General features: G+C 37.5%; 1 protein-coding gene across 1 annotated transcript in view; it reads left to right on the top strand.

The window, feature by feature from the left end:
* Positions 1-15,370, top strand: part of ZNF804B (zinc finger protein 804B) — a 526,762-nt gene that overhangs the window by 53,720 nt on the left and 457,672 nt on the right. The gene's annotated exons all lie outside the window — the stretch shown is intronic.

Below are 15,370 nucleotides of genomic sequence, written 5' to 3'. Positions count from 1 at the left end.
AATGAGGGTTTCTTTTCTGGAATGGCTTCTTCTTAGCCAGGTGCCATTGTAAGTCAGTCAGACCATGGACCTGGATATCTTCCTAGACATCTTTTATTTATTTATATATTTTTGTCTATAATTTATGGAAGAGGAAACCAAAGCATGCACACAATTCAAACATGCTTTCAGCAATCCCTACTCTGTCCACCTAGGGTAGAGGGGTATTGATGCATTAATTAAATACTTTAAGGGGTGCCTGGGTGGCTCAGTCATTGGGTGTCTGCCTCTGGCTCAGGTCATGGTCCCAGGGTCCTGGGATTGAGTCCCCCGTCTAGCTCCTTACTCAGCGGGGAGCCTGCTTCTCCCTTTCCCACTCCTCCTGCTAGTGTTGCCTTTCTCACTGTGTCTCTCTCTGTCAAATAAATAAAATCTTTTAAATAAATAAATAAATACTTTAAGAACACATGTCAGATTCTGTGTAATGAGGACTGTTTTAAGAAAATTCTTTTATAAGGTTTTCCTAATTTAATGTGAATTTAAGTTAGTTTTTACAATAAAAATTAATAATACCATATCTTAAAATTGCATTCATATGAGTTGTAACCATCACTTAAAAACAAGATAAGAAAACACTCTTATTCAATTTTTTAAAAAGTAAACCTTACAGTACTTCCCCCCCCCACCAAGGTTTGTGTTATCTGAACTTATGATGTGGTTTTAATTATATACATTGATGAGTTATCCCAAAAAGTGGAGGCTGAGAGGTGACTTAATGATTCCTTAATTCTGTGGTACATAAAAACTGACTAATTCCTCAGGGATTCACTTCATCACTCCCTGAAATGATATGGTCCTTCCCAAGGCACACAGGAACTTGTCCCTGCCCAGTCCAGTGGTTGTTCTTGCCTCATTCTCCTTACTGCTTTGCAGACCGTGATAGTGTTGACCATACTTCGATGGCATTCTCTTCTCCCTTGCTTTCTGTGACTCTGGATCTGCCTGAATTTCATCTTGATGGCCTTGGTCAGTTCCCTCTCAAAGCTGAGGCTCTGTGCTCATTGTGCAGATTGCTCATTCTGTCTCTGTGCCCAGGTAGCTTAGTGCCATCTTCTGTGAGGGCAGGTGGTGGTCCTTGGTGTCAATTGGCCATGGAGACCTCCATGTTGATGCCAGCCATGGACTTGGACTCCTTCTCAATCTAAGGCTCAAGGTGGATACCATCAGTTTGTTGGTGTTGACAAAGAAGAAAAAGATTAACATTCCAGCTTATTATTTTTTCTGTACAGAAGACTTCCTGTTATAATTGTAATCCTGTTTATAACTCTTCTCCTTGGATGTACCTCTACCCTTTTCAATTTAAAATGCCACCACTTTAACTATTATTTTCTGTATATTTCCCTTTACAAAAACTCCGTTTGTATCTCAGTTACACATTTTTTGCTCATCTCGTAGGCCAACACCCTTGGTCTTATCTTTTCATGTTATCTGCCAACTGTATTCTGTTACTAAGTCTTTTTCCTTCGAAATGTAGCATAGGTTCTTCATTTCATTTTAGTCCTTGCTCTTTATTTGGATTATAATCAGAATCTTCTATCTTCAGTGTTTTTCCACCTCACCTGTTCAGCTGAGAGCAGGAAACCGTAGGACCTGTGACGCGTCTGTTTCATAAAGTTTAGGAGATACTTATTTTATGAAGTCTTTCCTGTTTACTTCCCCTCCATAGAATGCTAGGGGAAGGCTCTTCTTTCCTTCCCAAGTCCACAAGATTCCTGGAACTTACTTCCAGGGCACAATGATGGATTGTAACAGAGAAAATGGGGACATGCAGCTGTAAGGTTTGGTAACCTAACAAGGGCTTTGCTCAAAGTTAGTAGAAGACTTTATAGGGCATATACAGAAGTCTTTTTTAAATGCAAAATTAAATTAACCTTTTATACAAGGCTAAGATTTTCTCCTTTATGAAACCATTCTTACCTAGAGTACAATTTTTCTATGTTTTTGCCCCTACAAAGGGGAGCTCAGCTGTGATTTTTCGCTGCATGTGCACTTATTTTCCTTCTCTTTCATATATCTTGGTTTCTCCAATATAAACCTAATAGAAAAATGGCAGTCTTTCATCATTGTAATTCCCCATGTAAACTGTGCAAAAATCACTGAGTCATTTCTTTTTCAAAAGAGTGATTATCTCTCTTTTTTTTTAATGATCTCTTAATTGGCATTGCCTTGAAAGATTTGAAATTGTCATTTCTGTAAGTTAAAAACTGATATTGAGAATTTTTATGTTTTAATTTTTTTATTCAAGTATAATTTACACTGTTAAACTAGTTTCAGGTGTATAACATAATGTTTCAACAATTCTATACGTTTCGCAGTTTCATGCGGTCCCACTGACTACATTTAAAATCAGTAGTTTCTACCACCGTAGATAATAGTTCGACCTCTATCTTCCCCACTATCTTTCCATCTCTTGATGCATGTTTTGTTGTTGGATTCTTGCTTCCACATTTTCGTTGCATTGTCACATCACATTTAAAAGCAACTTACTTTTTTTTCTTGCCTTTTATCAACCAGGCTCTTAAGTCAGGAGTCAAGTTTCAAGCAGATAGGAATAGAAACAATGCAGAGTTTGGACAATTTTTTTTTATTGGCTGATGTATATAATTATAATTGTGTGAGCTCCTTTCCATGGACATTCGGCATTTGAGTTCTCAGATGCCCCAGTCCAGTGTTCCATTGATTATGGGCTAGTTATTTATCTTCAGGTGTCAACTCAAACAGACCTCCTCTATCTGTCCAACGGATAAAAAGACTGGGGTTTGTTCTCCATGAGTGATCCATTAGAGTAGATATCTAAGTTCCAACAACTGACAAGTGGCAGAACCCAAGTGGAAACCTATAATGCTAATAAGTCTTCTTCCCTATATTCTACCTATCTGCTCTTATTATCCAACTCACCTCACGTGAGTACACAACATGTATTTGGAACTTGTGTCAAACATGCACCTTAATATTTACCGCATACTTCCTGCCCTGGTTTGATTTTCTGGAATCAAATGTTTCTAAAAAACGAACTCCCAGCGTCCTTTGTCTTTGTAAGGCAAAAAGAAAGGATTAAAAAGATTAAATACCATTAATTGATTATTTACCATGTGCCCTACACTAGATGCTTATACACATATTAATTAATTTAAGATTCACCACAGCCCTATAAAGTTGACAGAGGTTTGGGCATGATTATGGAAGGGGAAACTAAGGCACAAGGTATATAAGTGCTTTACACGGTACATGCTCTCAGCAACCTTCCTACTCTGTTTACCTAGGGTAAAGAAGAGATAAATTATTCCCTCTCAGTATCCATGCCCACAGGGCCATTCCTTGCTTCTCTATGACAGGACAATTTTTCTGAAAATAGAGGCTACCTTGTGGTTTGGATAAAGAAAATTGAAAAGTCTTACCTCATACCTATAATTCAACAAAATTGATTTACTGTCTTTATTCTCTCATTCTTCTCAGGTTTATCTACACCTTTGGTGTGCCAGGTAATATCAGGGGCATTGTATGAAACACAAAATGAAAAACAGATGGTCTCTAATTTCAGGAGTTTAGGGTCCAGTGACGGGTGTTGAGATGTCCATGAAAGACTACAGGGCAGGGGAAAACTTCATAAATATAATGTGAATGATGATCAGTGCTTTAGAAGCCCTGAGGTGGAAAGGGTGGCTTTTTTGGGAAGCTTAATGAAAGAGCTTTTATTTGGGCATGGTCTTTAGGGGAACAGAGCTAGGAAGTGGTTTTATGAATGTTTCTTGAATTAATTTCTCTAGAATGGGAGGATGTACACTAACTGACTATTTTCTACTTGGAATACCAGATCCCACTTTAATATTCCATTTGTGCTTATATGTTGGAAAGACAGAATTCTAACTCTAAATCGTTTCCACTAACTTTTTCTGTGATTTGATATATCTAAATAATTTGTGTAAGAGAATTCATGTTCTAAATAAATGACAACTAGGGTAGAGACTTTTACTAGGATCACATGCTTAAACTATTAGGTAGAGAAAATATACTTGATTTAGCAGAGAGAAAAAAATGGTTAGTTGTCAAATCACTAGATATTTAATGATTTATTTAAAAAAAGAAAACTAGATTACCTTCTTCAGCACTGCTTCTCTTTGTCAGAAACATTATGGAGCAGTGTTAGATAATTATTTATCAAGGAGAGCACAGGCTAAAAATACTTCTTATTCAATTCAAACATTTAACATATGTCGACTATTTGTAGAAAAACGTGCCAGACACTGTGGAGATACTCTTATAAATCAGATATTGTACCTACATGTGAAAAAGTAAATTCTATTAGTAAATCATAATGTCTATACAATTATGTTTAGTACAGAGCTGGAGAGCAGAAATATAAGGGCACAAACAATGAACAAGGAAAACAAAAATTGCTGGAACAATTAAACCTGATGAAAGAATTGGGCATTTTTAAGTTGGCATTTAAGTTGGGCATAACAAAAGCTATGATTTGAGGTGGGCCACGGAAGAGATGGGGATTAGGGAAGATACATAACAGACTTTGTAAACAAGAAGCATAAAGAGCAGAAGGCATATATGGCAGGGCTGGGATACATGCACTTGAGGAAATAGCAGTGGTCTTGTTGAAGTAGATATAGTTCTCAAACTATAGAATCCACAGGTTTGTTAAATTAGAGATTCCTGGTCTCTAGCCCCACAAAGTCTGAGTTACTATGCTTCAAGTGTGGTCCAAGAATTTGCATTTTTGACAACTGGTCTTCCAATGTCTCCACCCATTTCATTTTTTTTTTTTTTAAGATTTTTATTTATCTATTTGACAGATAGAGACCACAAGTAGGCAGACAGGCAGGCAGAGAGGAGGAAGCAGGCTCCCCGCTGCACAGAGAGCCCGACACGGGGCTCGATCCCAGGACCCCGAGACCATGACCCGAGCCGAAGGCAGAGGCCCTAACCCACTGAGCCACCCAGACGCCCCACCGCCCATTTCATTTTAAGGAAGAACGGGCTGGCGGTGGTGATTCAAACGCTGGCTGTCTATTAGGATCATCTGGTGGAGATGAAGTCAACCCCTGGTTCTTAATTAATTAGAAAAGGACTCTAGCCTATGTGTTTGTGAAAGCCTCTCCAGGTGATTATAAGTATAGCCCAGAGTAGTGGTGATGGCTCAGGCTGGAGGGTGAGCCCGGAAGAGACAAGAGGAAGGAGAAACAGGAAGGTGGAGCTAGTTTGTGGAGGACTTGGATGCTGTGCTCAGAGGTATGAGTTTTACTCTGTGGGTGGTAGGGAATCACTGGGATTGTCTGAGTGCCTGTAATCATAACTGTGTTTTCGAAAGTTGCCTGTGATGGGCAGAGGAGTTAGGGATGGACAATCCTGGAGGCAACCAGAACACTTTGAAGAATTCTGCCACTGGGGAATGAGTGCTTTTATCTTCCACTGGTTGAGGAGCAAACTGATTCAGCTTTTCTAGAAAGTAATTTGGTGATCTGGATCACGAGCTTACAAATTTCATACTGTAAGCAATACCTCTTCTGGGTATTAGAAATGAAAGAAATAAAAGAAGAAATAAAGAAACAAAATAATTGACAAATGTTTTATTATTAAGATCGTTATTATAGGGATTAAAGGAGAATTTGGAAAAATTGAATAGGTATATTAATTATGGAATACTGTGATGTCCTAAAATCATTTCTGAAGGATATTTTAAATGCACAGAAAACAGTTATTCTCAAAGTAAGTAATATAATAAACAAAGTTATGTATAATATGTGGCTCCCATTTTACTTTAAAAACGATAATACAAACCAGAGAGAAATCTAGCCAAATGTTAAAATTGGTGGAATTTAGGGAGTGCTTTGAGTGGTTCAGTCAGTTAAGCATTAGACTCCTGGTTTCTGCTCAGGTCATGACCTCAGGATTGTGAGATTGAGCCCCAAATTAGGCTTTGTGCCAGGCATGGAGCTTACTTAAGATTCTCTCCCTCTCCATCTTCTCCACCCTGCACAACCACCCCCCACCCCACTAATGCTCTCTTTTTCTCTTTCTTTCAAAAAAAAAATGGTAGAATTTGGTGTTGATACTCATTTTGCCTTTTTAAAACATTTCTAAGCATGTCTACATTATTTTTCTATTCAGAAAAAAAAAAAATAAAAAACCCAACAGGTTTTGGGTTTGGTAAAAGGTAATACATGTGTTGCTCTGTTTGTGGTCTGGGCTAGTCTAGTTTGCGAGCCTCCCGATGGGTAGAACTTATAAAATGGCAGCTGTTGGACCAAGGTGAACAAAGGAGGATCAGGGATGTCTAGGCTTAGTGATTGAGAGCAAGAATAGGAAGACCTAGGGTTGGAAAATGGAGCTGTTATCGAGACACGGTTTAGGAGCTTCAGTTCAGAAAAATCCTTCATGATGTAAGACCATCTTTGCATGACTAGCCTAAATCCTACCACTGAGAAAAAGGTGGGTCTTTGAAGAGTCTGGCAGTTGCTAAGACCGAGAAATATATGCCAGTCATCACGAAGGTAGATAGAATTTGGTTAACTGGATGTATAAGGTGAGCTGTGGAAAGACTGAAAGATGACTTGTGGATTTGAACGTCACTACCTGGGAGGACTTAGATTTTTAAACTACAGATGGAGGATGGAGGGAAAAGCCCAGATTTGGAAAGAAAAACGAGACAGGGGCGCCTGGGTGGCTCAATGGGTTAAGCCTCTGCCTTCGGCTCAGGTCATGGTCTCAGGGTCCTGGGATCAAGCCCCACTTTGGAGTCTCTGCTCAGCAGGGAACCTGCTTCTCTCTCTCTCTTTCTCTCTCTCTCTCCCCCTGCTTCTCTGCCTACTCGTGAACCCTGTCTGTCAAATAAATAAACAAATAAATAAATCTTAAACTAACAAACAAACAAACAAACAAACAAAAAAATCCCTTTGAGAACAGAGCTGACGTTCTAGTATTGGCAATTACAAGTTTCCCAGAGACTTAAAAAAAAAAAAAAAGATTCGGGAAAATGATCGAGGGAAGCCAGGGAGCATTCATTGAGTTGAGTCAATATGGAATAAGTGGTTAAGGAGTAGACTCCCTCCTCCAAAACATTTGGCAGTAAGAAGAATGAAAGCACTCTGATAGTAAATTATAGAGGAGGAAGATTATAGGGCAATTATCCTATAGCGATCCTAGGTTTTTCTCTATTAAAAACTAGCATACTATGTTGTTGTTGTTGTCGTTCTTGTTGTTGTTTTTGTTGTTTTCTCTCAACTGCCATTGTGTCCAACCAGGAAGGTGAAGTCTGAAAATGGAATGCTCTATTATAAGCTTTGAAAATATTTTTAAGATCGTCAGTTCTCAACAGAGATTTTGGAGACAACAAATAACACTGAAGTCTGAGTTGTGTTTATTTTTCCTCTTGTATCAGATGTATTTTGTGCTGCCTTGGCACACAGAGGAGCTCTAAAGACACATTAGTTACGAATGCCCTGCTTACACATTATGTCATGTGATACAAACACAACTCAATCTTAATTTAGTTTTTCATGACTTTAAACGTTTTTGAGTTATAATAGCAAAGTTGCCTTACACATACGCCAGTGATTACGGTTAGAGTAGTAGCTTCCTAATGTCAGTGCAGGCGTCTGCTTTGGTTCACATAATCTGTTGTGCTAAAACACATCAGTAAGCTAGGATCTATTTGAGTGCTTGCTTTTGGTTTAATTTTGATCAGTGTGCTGTACGGAATGGAGAAAATTGCACTCAAGGAAGTTTAGAGTTGGAAGGAAACTGGACGCTACTGACAAACATAACATACTCCTTTTTCGGTTAAGGAGAACCTGGCACCAAGAGGCCAGTTTCTGTTGCAGCCCTCAAGTTGCTTACCTGATATCAAGGTTGATAAAAACACGTCCATGAAATACTGAAACAATGAGATGATATTTCTTATGAGATTACTTTTCAGGAAAGGTGTTGGATGTAAAAAACAGTTACAGGAACCTGAATTTGGGGATGCTTGAGCTATTTTTACACAGGGAAGTAATAGGATGGGTGCCAGGTTGAGTGGTTTTAATAACTATATTCAGGATGTTTGGGAAGGCACAATTTTAGAGTCAGAAGTGCTGACTAAAATATGGTTGCATTCCATATATGCAATGAAGATTTAGGTTAGAATTTAAAACTTTGGAACTTTTATTTCTTTTTGAATCAAGAGTAATGTTAATCCAAGTGTAAGTAACTATATCATTGTTACTTCATATATCCAGAGCCGCAATAGGTAAGAACAAGATAGTGAAGTTTTTTTAAAGATTGGCTATGTCCTAAGTATCTAAAACAGATTTTCCTTTATTTATCCAAGTCTTTATTATCCTGCAACCTTTCCAGACTATATTAAATTTAAAGCCCCTTTGCCCATTTTCATTCAGGGCAATTCCATATGTCTTCAGAAGCCATACCCACTAACAGTAGTAGTTGTGCACATGTGATTCTAAATACCATTGTTGGAATATATGTCACTTTTTTGTGAAGTGAATTATAGAGAATGAGCATATATTGGGGTACCTGTGTCATTTGGGAGGATAAATTTCCAGGGTCTACAGTAGCATCACAGTGGGGAAGTGTTGACATCTGGTCCTCCTGCATCAGTCTTCAGTGCTGGCATCTGCTGGAGATGCATGAATGCCTTTCTGGTCCATGCCTCATCTATCACCCTAGTTCCTTGTCTCTTTGACAGGCACCTCTCAGCTGCTACATACCTACTACTGTCAGCCTCATTGAAAAATCTTTTTGCCATGAATACTTATTCCAGGAGAGTTCCTAGGCAAAGCTATCTTGGACTCTGTGCCTTCATGTGCTGAAATATGGATAAATGATCATTTTGTCCCTCTTTAAAACTTGAGAGGTTCTATGCATCACATTTGATGAGATTACAGCTGAAGAAAGAAGGTCTTAACTTCTAACCCAATGATCTAGTTAGTAGAATTATGATTTCTGTCTGAATATTTTATATTCATGTAAAACTTTTCACTTTTCCATGGGCTAAACCATTTCTATTCTTTAGTTGTGTTATACTCAGAAAAATTCAATTACTGATAACACAAGGTGAATAAAAGCATAACTATAAAGGCAAAATTCTCCAACACAAATAGAAAGCTTTGGGGTCAAAAATTAAGGTCATTTGGATCACCCATTCCTTAGAATTATCAACTTTTAGCCAAACAACTTGAGTATTGATTATATTTGTTGTAATACATTCATTTGTTATTATAATTTTTTATAAGGACAAGCTGAGAGAGGCCACACTTTTTTTAGTTATGGTTTGATGGGAAGGATAATCTTGTTTTTATCATAAACAGAGCAGAAAGTATAATATAGCTTTCATATCTTTTTTGGAAAGAAATTTTAGGAAATCTTTTTATAAGGTAGAGAAATGGCATGGCCTAACCATTGCTTGATGGTTAAAATCTCTAATATACTGCACAAAATATTGTACTTAACTACCATGTACCCATATTCAGAATCTCTCATTTGTGTTCCTGTGTGCATGTGTCTATGTATGTGTAACTTTTCAATGATAAGACGTGCAGCAGTTAAAAAAAAAGGGGAGGTGGGCATACTTAGAAGCTTCAGCTCTTGATTAAAGACTTATTTTGAGTCCAGGCTCACAGGGGTTTACCAGAGGTGGAGGCCAATGGTGTGACTTGGGCTCAATAACTCATTTTTGGTTGTTAGAAATTTGCTTCCAGTGATGTATTTGAGAACCAGGCTAGTCTTACATGTTTTATAAGGTCATTCTCTAAGACCTATGCCTCATTAAAGGAGGAAAATTCTTCTTGGTCATGATGTTATTAGAACCCAAGTGCTGGTCTATGGCTTAGTGCATATCCTCTTTGCCTTCAATGAGTGTTTTCTTTGTGCATTAGAAAATTAAAAATCTGTAGGTTTTTTTTGAAGACAACTTTACACTTATAACCTGTACTTGAAAAAGCTGATCTCTAGAATGAATAAAATCTTTTCAGGGAAAACTAAAGCATAGTCATGCTGTGCAACATTTAAAGAATTATCAGGTTGTGATTGCAAGACTCTTTTACTACTTAAATTTGTCTTAAGTGGCATAAATTTACTATTATATTTTACAGTTAAGCCATTTATTTTTTTATAAAGATTTTTATTTATTTATTTATTTATTTATTTGACACAGAGAGAGAGAGAGAGAGAGAGAGATCACAAGTAGGCAGAGAGGCAGGTAGAGAGAGAGAGAGGGAGAAGCAGGCTCCCCGCCAAGGAGAGAGCCCGATGCAGGGCTCAATCCCAGGACCCCAAGATCCTGACCCGAGCCAAAGGCAGAGGCTTAACCCACTGAGCCACCCAGGTGCCCCAAGCCATTTCTATTTAATGAAATATAAAGGCAGGCAATGAAAGGAACAAAAAGAAGTTTATCTTATGAAAAGTAAAGGAAGAAGAGATTTCTGTTGGCAGGGTGATGGTAAAGTGGAATAAAATTCAACACAACAATCCAGGGAGCTGGACTACATCTTGAAGGCTCTGTGTTACATGAATAGAACAGAGGGATCCCTCTGAATACTTCATCACATCTGAGGTGAGTGAGTGTTGCTGCAATAGTATCTGGGAAATGCATTCAGTGCTTCTGAAGCCAGCATCTATTCATCTTAAATTAATCATTCTTCTGAGTGGGTAGATGATAATCCCAGTGCTGGATGCCAGTGTCTTGTTATTCATGGCTCAGATAAAACCAGAGCCCTCCTAGATCGGTGAGAGCTCTATGATGTGAATGCTCTCCAGCTGCAACTCTTTGGTAGGATGATGGACTGCTTTTTAGATATTTCAGCATTATTTTGGGATGAAGAAACAGTAAATACTTGTTTTTAAAATAAATCCTTGACCACATTTAAGTCTATTTCCCCTTATTTTGTTCTTGGCTGGGGAAAAGTAAGGCATGCTAATTATTAGGCAACATTTTTTTTTTTTGCTCCTTCACTATTATATTCTCTCATCAATAGAGTTCCAATAACTTAAATGAAAAAGGCTCTGTGAAAGTGCTCAACTCTCTGAGTGTTGGGACCCTGCCGTCAAGGCAAGCGACAAGGTGAAGGGCACCATCACAGCTTTGATGGAGCTGACCCCAGATGCCCATGACACCACGTTGCAGACTGAGCAACTGAGCTTGTGCTTAAATACACGCTCTTAATTTTATTCTAAAAGGTGAATGAATGGAAGAATGGAAGGAAGGGAAGGAGGAGGGGAAGAAAGAAAGAAAAGGAAGCAAAGAAAGAAAGAAAGAGAAATAAAGAAAGAAAAAATATAGGGACGCCTGTGTGGCTCAGTGGGTTAAGCCGCTGCCTTCGGCTCGGGTCATGATCTCAGGGTCCTGGGATCGAGTCCCACATCGGGCTCTCTGCTCAGCAGGGAGCCTGCTTCCTCCTCTCTCTCTCTCTGCCTGCCTCTCTGTCTCCTTGTGATCTCTCTCTGTCAAATAAATAAATAAAATATTTAAAAAAAAGAAAGAAAGAAAAAATATATAAATATAACATTCTTAAAGTAGAACTCATTTCCTAGGTTTTATCAGTAAATGTTATATTAACAACTTGCCTGGGGTAGAAGGTAGAGTTGCAAGAAGATGATGAGGTCTCTGTGTCCCAGAACTGAATGGTTTACCAATAATTTAACCATTTTTTCATTCCTGCTTTGTGTCTCCAAGACACATGTGCATTCGCACACAGTTGTCAGAAGAAAGACTTCGGACATTGTCACCACTAGCTGTGAGAGACGCAAAACTCAATCAAATGTTGTGTAATATAAATAAGAATTGTGGCCCTAATGGAAGGAAAGAAAGTAAAAAAAAAAAAAAAAATTCAGGACTGAATGAAACAGTGACTGAACATGTTGGATTTATCATTATGGGATCTAGGTAGTGGGATGAAAGTTACTCAACTTAAAAATTAGGTAAGGATACAAATAAATTTGGAATATAGGCTATGGACTTTCAAAGGTTTTGAATTCAACCCTCATTAAGTTATGAAGTCTCTGTTATAGAGTATGAGTGGGGCTTATGGTGACCCTTAGTGGCACCGAAAAAAATCCAGTCAGCAACTTGGTTGAAATCCTTGATCAGCCTATATAACTTCAACTGCCTGAGAAGGGAACATCAAAGCTGTTTGTAGGGCTATCTTTGAACTCTTCATGGATAAAAATCTTTTAACCTTGGGAGATTTATAATTTACAGTGAAAATGTTTAAGAAAATTAAATGTTTAGTAGTAATACTTTTGGTGTTAAGGGATCTGTGCATACTTGGGATTTTAAGGATTTCTAATATCTAAGAGAATATGTCCTAACATATGATGGCCTTTTAATTCCATCTTAAGATGTATAATTGAGTAATTAATTTAGATTTCTAGATTGATTTACTTTAAGATAAAGTCTTACCAAGTTGTGTATAATACAGGAACATTAAGATTTTATGCAAGCATCAGCAATCTATTATTATCTTTCTACCTATCTACCCAACATAATTCAGTTTGTTGGATAAGCATTTTTTCAAGGAACTGCCTTTAAAAGAAAGAATTTTTAAATTGGTCCAGTGATCAGTTAAAATCTCCCCCCAAGGTACTATTAAAATACCCTAGACTAATAATTTATAAACTGGTGATAAGAACTTAAGGCTGGGTTAGGTTTCTTGAATTTGCAACTTCATTAATTTAATACTAAGCTTTAAAACCAAAGTAAACCTGGGTGCCTGGGTGGCTCAGTGGGTTAAGCCGCTGCCTTCGGCTCAGGTCATGATCTCAGGGTCCTGGGATCAAGTCCCGCATCGGGCTCTCTGCTCAGCGGGGAGCCTGCTTCCTCTTCTCTCTCTGTCTGCCTGCCTCTCTGCCTACTTGTGGTGTCTCTCTGTCAAATAAATAAATAAAAAATCTTAAAAAAAAACCCAAACAAACCAAAGTAAACCTATGAATGGTCTTTTCAATGTGTAAAAGCTTCTCTCTCAAGGACACAGAAATACTTTTTAGTGACATTGATTCTCGCCCCTTATCTGAATGTGAGGAGATAGCAGTCAACACTCAGTTGAGAACAAATGCCTCCTATACAGGTTTCTCAGCCTCTCAGCCCATTGCTCCCTCTGGCAGTGGAAGGTTGCGGTCTTTAATAGTGGTGGTCAGCCCCACATCTCAGAGACCAAGGCTAAACCAGTCTGGATCAACCTGAGAAATGGCTTGCATGCAGCCCAGGTATCCACTCCTTTTATTATTTTATATAATGCAGGTGTATACATTTTTTAATAGAAAATTTAGAAGGCAAAAATAACTTCAACGTTAATCCAGAAAAATTAATAGTGATGTATATTTGTGATTCTCTTCTGTAATTGCAGTTGCATGTAGGTATGTGCTTAGTTTAACATGTAATGAGTTTTATTTAATATACCTCAATGATGGTGTTCACATACCCTCATACACACACACACTTTTTTCACCTTGTACTTTCCACCTTGATTTTACATCTTAATGATATTTTATGAAAATCTTTTGGTGTTAATAACATATAAGTACTAAACACATAAGTACTAAAAGTGCATGAAATGTATACCACAAATTTTGTATAAAAGTATATAAAAACCATAAAATAGTGTAAATAAAACATAAAGCTACAGAAGTATGTTTAATGGCTGCATAGATTCTAATGTTCAGATGCATTTAAAAAAAATTTTTAATTTTTATTTATTTATTTATTTGACAGAGAGATCACAAGTAGACAGAGAGGCAGGCAGAGAGAAGGGAGAAGCAGGCCCCCTGCCGAGAAGAGAGCCCGATATGGGGCTTGATCCCAGGACCCTGAGATCATGACCTGAGCTGAAGGCAGAAGCTTAACCCACTGAGCCACCCAGGTGCCCCCAGATGCATTTTTTAACCAGTCCCTACTCTTGAGCGTCCTTAAACATTTTTGAATCTCCATTTGTATTAATTTATTGCACATTTTCATTAAGATAATTCTAGGTGTGAAATATCGAGCAAACTGATTATGTGTTTTGTAAGGGGTGAGACACATATTGTCAAGTGTGCCTCAGTTGATGACCAGGAGTTCCTTAGTAGTTAAATTTTGAATTGACTCAAAACCAAATATAAGAAAGAAATCAGTAACTTTTGAGATAAACGACAAACCTATCAAAATTAGAATGCCACATCTCAGAAGATTAAAAAAAAAAAACTAGTATTAATTTATTACCAGAAACAGAAGGTGTAAGATGCTTCTGTATTAAATTCTGAGCAAATTCAGCACAGGCCCTGACATTAGGTAAGGGCTTTGCATTGGGGTTGTCAGAAATACCAGGCTGAAAATTTTTGATGACTGTATCAGGGAACAATATCTTTTGGTGATCCATTCTCGTATCCCGGGAAGATGTCTCACTCGTTCTTCACTGCTGCCATTATAGTAGCCTCTTCCAGAGTAACTGAAATCAGGTAGGAGTGATACAGATAAGGAGTGATTTCCTTAATGAAAATAGATTTCATAGCCAATAATCTATCCCTATGAATCTAAGGAAAAAAATGACTTTCATTCATTTCAAGGAATGAATGAAATTTATACATTCCAAAATTTTAGTTTTTCCTACACAATTTCCAGTAATATTGTATCCACTGCCTACATTAAAAATAATTGTGTACCTCACACCCATTAGGATGGCTACTATTTAAAAAAAAAGCGAAAAAACAAACAACCTATTCAGATACTCATTTTTAAAATCAGATTGTTTGCTGTTTTCATGTTGAGTTGTAGGAGTTCTTTATATATTTTGGATATTAACCCTTTATTGGATATATAATTTCCAAATATCTTCTTCCATCTAGAAGGTTGCCTTTTTTGTTTCCTGTTTTGTTAATGGTTTCCTTTGCTGTGCAAAAGTTTTTCAGTTCGATGTAGTTATTCAGTTGTTCAGTTTTCCTTTGTGTTGTCTTTGCATGAGAAGACAGATTCCTCCTCCCCAAAATGGTGCTAAGATGTCCAAGAGTTTACTGTCTGTAACTTTTGAAGGAGTTTATGGTTTCAGGTCTTACATTCAGCTCTTTTATCTATCTTGAGTTTACTTTTGTGTATGGTCCAAGAAAGTTGTCTAGTTTCATTCTTTTTCATGGAGCTGTCTGGTTTTTTCAGCAATACTTATTGAAGAGGTTGTATTTTCCTTAATGTATATTTTCCCCTCTTCTGTCCTAGATTAATTGGGTTAATATAAGTGGTGAGTTTATTTCTGGACTTTTTATTCTCTTTTATTGATATATGTTTCTGTTTTTGTGCCTGTACCATCCTGTTTTGATTACTGTAGCTTTGTGGTTTAGTTTGAAATCTGAGAGTGTGATA

Source organism: Mustela erminea, chromosome 11 (assembly GCF_009829155.1).
Source record: "Mustela erminea isolate mMusErm1 chromosome 11, mMusErm1.Pri, whole genome shotgun sequence".
Classification (NCBI taxonomy): Eukaryota; Metazoa; Chordata; class Mammalia; order Carnivora; family Mustelidae; genus Mustela; species Mustela erminea.
Note: the sequence above shows the minus strand (reverse complement) of the source record. Positions and strands in the feature narration are given on the sequence as shown.